The sequence below is a fragment of the Chrysochloris asiatica genome, unplaced genomic scaffold, assembly GCF_000296735.1.
Source record: "Chrysochloris asiatica unplaced genomic scaffold, ChrAsi1.0 scaffold00005, whole genome shotgun sequence".
In the NCBI taxonomy this organism is placed as follows: domain Eukaryota; kingdom Metazoa; phylum Chordata; class Mammalia; order Afrosoricida; family Chrysochloridae; genus Chrysochloris; species Chrysochloris asiatica.
In genome coordinates, this window is record NW_006408523.1 from 23,313,067 (window position 1) to 23,321,865 (window position 8,799).

The window sequence follows — 8,799 nt, forward strand, 5'->3', positions numbered from 1 at the left end:
ACGGTACATAACAACAATATCTGTTCTGTAGGGTTGCTATTAGTCCAAATCAACTCAATGGCATGGGTTGTCACCGTCTTCCAAGCCATGGTTGAATTCTGCCAGCATTTAGAGAAGTGTGAGAACTTCAACCCCAATTCCACATCTTCCAGGTTTCCTCCCTCTCATTAAAACCTAAGCATCTCTGGATTTTTACCATCTCCCATGATCTGCCTCCTGGAAGACTGCTTTTTGTTCTCTCACCTAATTCTCCACCAGTTCTGCCCCTCCTGAGCTTCTATAATTCTTTTTTGGTAAAACAAGCCTTGTTTTCCTTTGAGGACATACCTCTGCAGCCTGTGAAACTTTATGCAACATCTACAACCTGGACCTTCTCATGTCCAAAGAACTCTGCTTCACTCTAACCACCGATTCACTTGGCTGCTTCTGGTCCCCTTCTTGGAATTTCCATGACCATTATTTCCTATTTTATAACTGCATGTCTGACAAGAATTTTAACTTACCTTTTTGCAAAACTGATGTTCACATGGAGATCTAGTGGACAAACTGAATGTAATATCCCCCAAACAAAATGAATTCTTTCTGTACCTAAACCTGTTCCTAGAATGAAGTCCTTGACAACTTCAATCTTTTCTCCGTTAATAAGCATGTTGTTTATTGGTCCAGAGGTGAGGATTTTTGTTTTCTTTACATTGAGGTGCAATCCACAACAAAGGCTGTGCTCTTTGATCTTCTTCAGTAAATATTTTGTCTTCTTCGTTTTCAGCAAGCAAGATTGTATCATCTCCATATCACAGGCTGTTAATGAGTCTTCCTCCAATCCTGATGCCACATTTTTCTTCGTATGACCCAGCTTCTCGGATTATTTGCTCAGCATACAGGTTGAATAAGTATGGTGAAAGAATACAACCTTGTCGCACACCTTTCTTAACCTTAAACCATCCAGTGTTCCCATGTTCTGTTCAAACAGCTGCCTCTTGGTCCATGTACAGATTCCTCATGAGCACAATTAAGTGTTCAGGAATATTCATACTTCACAATGTTGTCCATAGCTTGTCATGATCCACACAATTGAAAGACTTTGCATAGTGAATGAAGCACAGGTAAACATTTTTCTCTGTTTTCAGCTAAGATCCATTGGACATCAGCAATGATATCCCTTGTTCCACGACCTCTTCTGAATCTGCCTTGAACCTCTGGAAGTTCTCTGTCAATGTATGTTTGTAGCATTTCTGTATTATTTTTAGTTAAACTTTACTTGCATGGGATATCAAAGAGATGGTCCGATGATTTCCGCATTCCATTGGGTCACCTCTCTTTGGAATGGGCACAAATATGGATCTCTTCCAATCAGTCTCCTAGATAGTTGTCTTCCAAATTTCTTGGCATAGATGAATGAGTGCCTCCTGTGTCACCTCACTTTCTTGAAAGATTTCAATTTTGATTCCATCAATTCCTGGTGCCTTGTTTTTTGCCAATTCCTTCAATGCACTTTGGACTTCTTCCTTCAGTGTCACTGGCTCTTGGTCATATGCTACCCCTTGAAATGATTGAACATCAACCATTTCCTTTTGTTACAGTGACTCTGTGTATTCTTTCCATCTTCTTTTGATGCTTTCTGCATCATTCAATAATTTGTCCAGAGAAACCTTCAAGAACGAAAGTCGAGGCTTGACTTTTTTTTTTTTTTTTTCAGTTCCCCCAGCTGGAGAAATGCTGAGCATGCTCTTCATGGAAGCAGGAGTCAAGAAATCAAATGACATATTGCATTAGGCAAATCTGCTGCACAAGACCTTTTTAAACTGTTGAAGAGCAAAGATATCAGCTTGAGGACTAAGGTGTGCCTGACCCAAGTCATGGTATTATCAGTAACCTCATATGCATATGAAAGCTGGACAGTGGATAAGGAAGACCATAGAAGAATTGATGCTTTTGAGTTATGGTGTTGGGGGAGAATATTAGAAGTCCCATGGGATGCCAAAAGAACAAACAGGTCTCTGTTGGAAGAAGTGCAGCCAGTTTGCTCTTTGGAGGCCAGGATGGCCAACCTTTGTCTCTCATTTTTCAGACATATTGTTAGGAGGGACCAGTCGCTGGAGAAGGATATCATGTTTGGTAGGGTGAAGGGTCAGAGAAAAAGAGGAAGACCCCCAGCAAGATGGATTGGCAAAGTGGCAGCATCAGTGGGCTCAAGAGTGGCAGCGATAGTGAGGTTGGCCCAGCATTGGGCAGTGCTTTGTTCTGCTGTGCATAAGGTCACTATGAGTTGATACCGACTCAATGGCACCTAACAACAACAACAAATCTGCTCTTGTCTTCCCTTATCAGAAAATGGCCCAATTTTACCCTCAAATTTATATTCTAATTATTCTTATCTCTCATAATCAAGCCATCAGCAAGTCCTGCCAACTATGCCTCCAAAAGACTCTTCTTCCACTTGTCTTATCATCACCCCTTAGAGGAATCTACCTATACCGCTTCCCTGGATCAGTGCAATGACCGTCTCCCAGGATCACCGTATCTCTTGCCCTTCAAATAGCAGCCGAAATTACTGTCTAAAGCAAAAAGAGGATCACCCCTCCATTTTAATCTCTACTTAGAAAGAACCCCAAAATATCAGGTTCCTTATCTTTCTTTCCTGTTTTTTCTTATCCTATTTCCTCCCTGATGGAGTCCTTGTGTGGCGCTGCAGGTTAATTAATGCGCTGGACTACAAGGTCAATTTGAAACAACAAGGTTGACACTTCAAGCTCACCAGCCACTCCTCAGAAACCCTCTACAGGGTCACTCTGAGTGTGAACCAACTCTATGGCACTTAACAACAACTTCCTCCCTGTGTTTTCCATTTCAACTCCTCCTTCTTCCCTAACCTTTTGAACTTTGTCTTTGGGCAAATGCTGCCCTTTTGATCTTAAGTGGTTGATTGTTATAAGGGGTGTGTGTGTGTGTGCCTTTCTAGGTCATTGCTCACTTGAACAACCTGCCTGTTGTTTGGCTGAAAATTGAGGCAAGGGAGTGAGTTCAGTTTCAGACATGCTGGGTGACTGGACCATAATCTCAAGGGTTCCACTTCATTTTTCTTTATTGAGTTGTGCACAATACAGCCTGTATTGCTTGGATTTCATCCTTAACATTCTTCTCCTTGCTCACCCCATCATAGCCTGTGGTCCCTTTTACATTCCAAGCTCATTCCCGATTTAGAGCCTCAGCATAGCTTCACCATTTTTCTGGATGATTCTTTGCTTTGATGTTTCAAAGCTGAATGCTTCCTGTCATTCAGATTTCAATTTACATTGTGTCTCCTTAGAGAGTCTGACTAGTAATTGTGAAGTACTAACCTGCGTTCTCTATATCACATCACCTGATTTTAACTAGCTCCATGCTATTTATCATTATCATCACTATTTTGTTTATGACTCCTCTGCTGGAAGATAAGTTTCAAGGGAATAAGATATTATCTTTCTTTCTTTTCTTTTTTTTTTTAACTGCAACATGAAAAATATCTGGCATGTAACATTGTTGTTGTTGTTAAGTGCCATTGAGTAGGTTCCAATTCACAGTGACATTATATAGGGTTTCTGAGGAGTGGCTGATGAGTTTGAGCTGCCAATCTTGTGGTTCAAACTGACCTTGAGGTTAAGAGCTTATCCTACTGCGTCACAACTCGTTGTCAAAGAAATGGGTGAATAACTGACCCCAACCGTCTATGTTTCCCATCTGTCTAGTTTTTTATTCCGTTTCCTTAGTTCTTTACTCAATCTTTTTGCATACTTCTTATCCATCAGCCTTTCTTGTTTTCTCTGATTGGTTTCGGTCTTAAATTGTTTAACTATCATCTCAGCAACTCTAGCCTTTTTTCTTTTCATCAGATCATCTTGGAAAAGCACCAGGATGAATCTAATTTCTACTTTTTTTGTGCCATTATTCTGCCTGATAAGACTTGCTGAGAAAATGATACAACTTTAAGATTGGCACCATTATAATTTTACAGTCATATACTTCACTTGGGCCCGCAACACTGCCTGATAATTTTAATATGTTTCTCAATTGACTCATTGTAGTATGCGCCACACAATTATTTCAAATATCCACCTCCTCACTCTCAGCAAATGACCTCACCTCTATTTTATAGGAAAAATAAAAGCCTTCAGAGAGCTACTCTCAACTCTCCATTACTAAAACCTACACGTCTTCTATAGTCAGAACTTTTATTGTGGCTTGGGTGATTTAGGTGAAAGTTTGCAGAGTAGATTAGTTTTCCATTTAAGAATGTGCATACATTTTGCTTCGTCACATTAGGGTTGCAATCCCATTCCTTCAATATAATAGCACTCTCCCCACTTTCTCCCTGAGTTCACTTTTTCCATTTGCCCTTTTTTGCCACTCTTTCCTGCCATTTGAGTTTTGTTTTTGGGAAAAAAATAAAAGCTGCCCTTTTGGTCTCATATGTTTGATTGTACTAAGGAGTACATTTCTCCCTGGTGTTATTATTTACTGTATAAGCCTGTGTATTGTTTGGCTGAAAGTTGATCCCTGGAGGTTGGGGTGGGAAGATGTGGGTTCAATTCCAGGCTTGTAGGATATCTAATGGTTAGTCTCTAGGTTCCCAGCAATCTGTCAGACCAATGAGTCTGTTCTTTTTTATGACTGTGTTAAACAAGTTTTTCTTCTTCTCTGACCTTCTGTTGCGATCCAGATCATAGCGGTCAGTAGTGGCTGCTGGGCACCATCGAATTCTAGTCTGAGGCTGTGGAGGCGTTTGTTTGCATTGTTTCCATTCTTTATTCCTTCCCTACCATTACACTGGCAGAGATGTTCCTCTCTTGGGTAAAGTCAAGATTTCTACCTTTACTTTGGATCCTATCCACTTCCTCTTCAAAAGATCTTACACCATTGGCTACTCTCTACTGTGGTATATTTCTCTATTGGCTCAAACATACTCATCATTTTTGCTAGGCTGAATTTCTTTCATTCCTTGGAGTATATCAGTCTTTTGTCTCTCTCAAGCTCTGGATTTTTTTTTTTTTTCCTTTCCTTTTTTGAAACTTCTAACAGAGTCTTCTGCCTTCATTATGACCCCTTCATGTTCTCACCCCTATTATGATTAATATCATCTGGCTAATCCTATTTCTTTCAGATTTCAGCTTACATGTCACTTTTTCAAAATGATATTTTTACAGACTCAAATCTGGGTCAAGATCATGCATCTGGCTCATCATCCAACCTCTGGTTCTTTGGATTGAGCCAGTGACTTGCTCTATTGCTTGCCTGCCTGCCGGACCTGCTTGCCAGACATGTCTGTCGTCTAATCTGCCAATTTTGGTTCATCTGACCCAGACTTGTGACTCTCCCACCTCTACAACTGTGGGAACCATTTCCTTGACAAAAATTTCTCTCTATATAGAATTATGAGTTTCACTGGTTTTGCTTCTCTAGGGAACCCAGCCTAAGACACCTTCTTCTGTTAGCATGTATGATTTTCTCTTGGTTTTATGTACGGGTTCCTCAGGAGCACAGTTGGTTTTTCTGAGATTCCCGTTCTTTGCAGCATTGTCCATAGTTTGTTATGGTCCACACAGTTGAATACCTGTCCATGGTCAGTGGAACACAGATTAGGTAGCTTTTTGGAGTTCTCTGCTTTGGGACATGGTCAATCTAATGTCAGCAGTGAAATCCCTTGTTCTGTGTCTTCTTCTTGATCTAGCTTGAATCAACATGTGGTTCCCCATTGATGTCCTGCTGTGGTGGCTGTTTTTGAGCTCTCTTCAGCAGAATTTTATTTGTGTGCGATGTTGGTGATGTCATTTGGAGATTTCCGCATCCTTTTCCTCACCTTTCTTTGGAATGTTTATGGGCATGGATCTTTTCTAGTACATTAGTTGGGTGTCTATCTTCTAAATTTCTTGCATGGGTTGGTTCATTGCATTGGTTCATTGACATATCTTCATGGGTATTCTGCCAATTCCTGGAAACTTGTTTTTCATTAGTGTCTTATGTGTAGTTTGGAATTCTTCCTTCAGTGTCATTGGTCTTGATTGTGTGCTGCCTTCTGGAGTGGTTGAATGTACACCAATTCTTTTGATGCAGTGACTTTGTGTATTCCTTCCAGCTTCTTTTGATGCTTGCTGTGTTGTTCAGTGTTGTACCCTTGGGATCCTTCATCATGACAACTTAGGGTTTGGGTTTTTGTTCAGCTTGAGAGGTTTAGAATGTGTTCTTCCCTTTTGGTTTTTGAAGTCCAGGTTCTTGCACTCATCTATTAAAAGAAGATTCTTCTTGAGTATCCAAAGATATCTTTGAATATCAATGATTTTATGTTATTTAAAGCAGAGTGGTGACTCCATAGTATAAACACTGAACTGCGAATCACAAGGTCAGCTGTTTGAGCCCACCAGCTGTTTCATGGAGACAGCTTTCTCCACCTGCAAAGATTCATAGCCTCAGAAACCCTATACAGAGTTGCTATGAGTTGGAACTGACTCAACAGGAGACGAGGAGAAGGAAGAAAGATTGATCCTAAAGAAAGTCTGGAACATATTTGTCTATTTATTTCATGCCTTCTTTCCTTAAGATTTCTCATGGGCTCCCAGTAAAGAAATGGGAGTTTTCCGGGGACCAGCCTCGACACAATTATTAGGGAGACTCTTGAAAGAGGGTGTGGAGTCGGCGAATGAAATAAAATAAAATAAAAAAAACTCAAAGAGTCAATGGGTCATTTTTGAGTCTCAGGCAGTTGATGGTAATGGCTCTCTCTGATGACTCCCTGCTGACTGCTGCCTTGACTGTTTATTTCAAAATTGTTGCTTCTTATATCCCATTTAGAACATACTATGATCTCATAATAGTCACATACAAGCAGTTACAAATCAATCAAATATTATATTGTTACATCAATGGTACAAGAGGAACACAAGGTCACCAAACATTCCTGTGTCTCTATACTCCTTAATTACTTCTTAGTTATCGTGATAACATCTGCCTTCTGTGAGTGACTCTGTTTCTCTCTAATCCTCCCTAAAATGTCTGGTTAATTTTAAACAAAGTTATACATCTTAATTTCTAACTTTACCAACAACTATTACTTTCTATAGATTCATTAGTTACAGCTTACAATCAAAAACATAATTTTTACCATAACTGGTCATACATATAATTGATCAAACAATAAAAACAAGAACATAAAAGTACCCTAAAGTTTCATAGTTAAGAACAAAGCAGTAATTCTCTCATGCTAACAATTTCGCAAAACTTCTAATCAAATTCCTACCTCTGTTCCCAAGCTCTCACTGCCCTTGACTGTCTCCTAAGCTGCTTTCTAAAGGCCTTAATGTCCTTGACTAAAACCACCTGGAATGTTTTTTACAATTTTAAGCTTGAACTGCTAAAACTTTAGCTAGTGTGGTTATATCTAATGTTAAAACATTGTTAGTGTAAAAATTAATTTTTATAACTACATAAGATTGAATATGGTGTGAAAGTTAATGCTAATGTGAAAGGCAACTATTATAACGTGAGGTTTGTTTAAAGAATCTAATGATTACGCAAGATTTTCTAAAACTTCTTATAAGGAAATCAGAAATAAACTATTTTTCCAAGGGAAAGCTAGAAACCGCGGGTCCCCTGCATGAATCATCCCTTGTAGCTTTGCTATCCAAGGGGGGCATTCATTGTTGCTCTGCTGAACAATGAACTTTTCATGCATAAGGCTTCTCTCAGTTCTGCTCCTTGGCAGGATGGTGTCCGCCATTAGCAGGATGGTGTCCGCCAGGAGTTTGTTTTCAATCAGAAAGGTGCACCATACTCATTTACTGCATGATTTGGTTAATTTGGTTAGTGCATGATTTGTTTGGGTCATAGCCACTCTGATAATACCTGTTAAAGGTAAGATGAATGACATTCCGATTTGAACCTATTGACTTTCTATAATCAATGTGCTTACTACTTCATCTCCTAGTGTTGTTGCCCAATGAATTTGATGCTGATCTGAGCCTTCTTGAGGGTGGATTTCAGGGAGAATGTTGACTCATCTTGCATTAACTTTTAGGTATACTACTATGGTGCTGTAGGGTACAAGACTGCTAACCACAAACCCAACATCCATTCCTTAGAAACCCTATACAGGGTTGCTGTGTTGTTGTTGTTGTTGTTAAGTGCCGTTGAGTTGGTTCTGACCCATAGCGACCCTGTACAGGGTTTCCGAGGGTATAAATCTTTACGGGAGTAGAAAGCCTCATCTTTCTCCCGTGGAGCGGCTGGTAGTTTTGAACCGCTGACCTTAAGGTTCGCAGCCCGATTTGTAACCACTACACTACCAGAGCTCCTTACTTGCTGGCACTTAACAACAACAAGGCATTGTGGCACAGCAGTTAAGTGTTCAGCTGCTAACCACCAGTTGCTCTATGGGAGAAAGATATGCCAAGTCTGTCTCCATAAAGATTGCAGTCTTGAAAACCCTACTGGAGAGTTTTACTCTGTGCTTTAGTGTTGCTATGAGTCCGAGCCAACTAGATGGCACTGGGTTGTAGCTTGGATTAGTTAGGTTAGCGTTTGCAGATTGTAGTCTGGGACAGCAGTTAGGCAGACATTGCAATAGATACAGAAAGAGGTGATAATGATCTAAATTTGAGTGATAGAAATTGTGACTTTATTTTATTAGATTTTGCATACTTGTTGTTGCTGTTATTTAGTGGTGTCTAGTCATTTCCGAGCCATAGTGACCCTGTATAGGGTTTCCAAGGAGCAGCTGGTGAGCTTGAATTGCGAACCCTGTGGTTAACCTGACTTTGTTGTTGTTGTTGT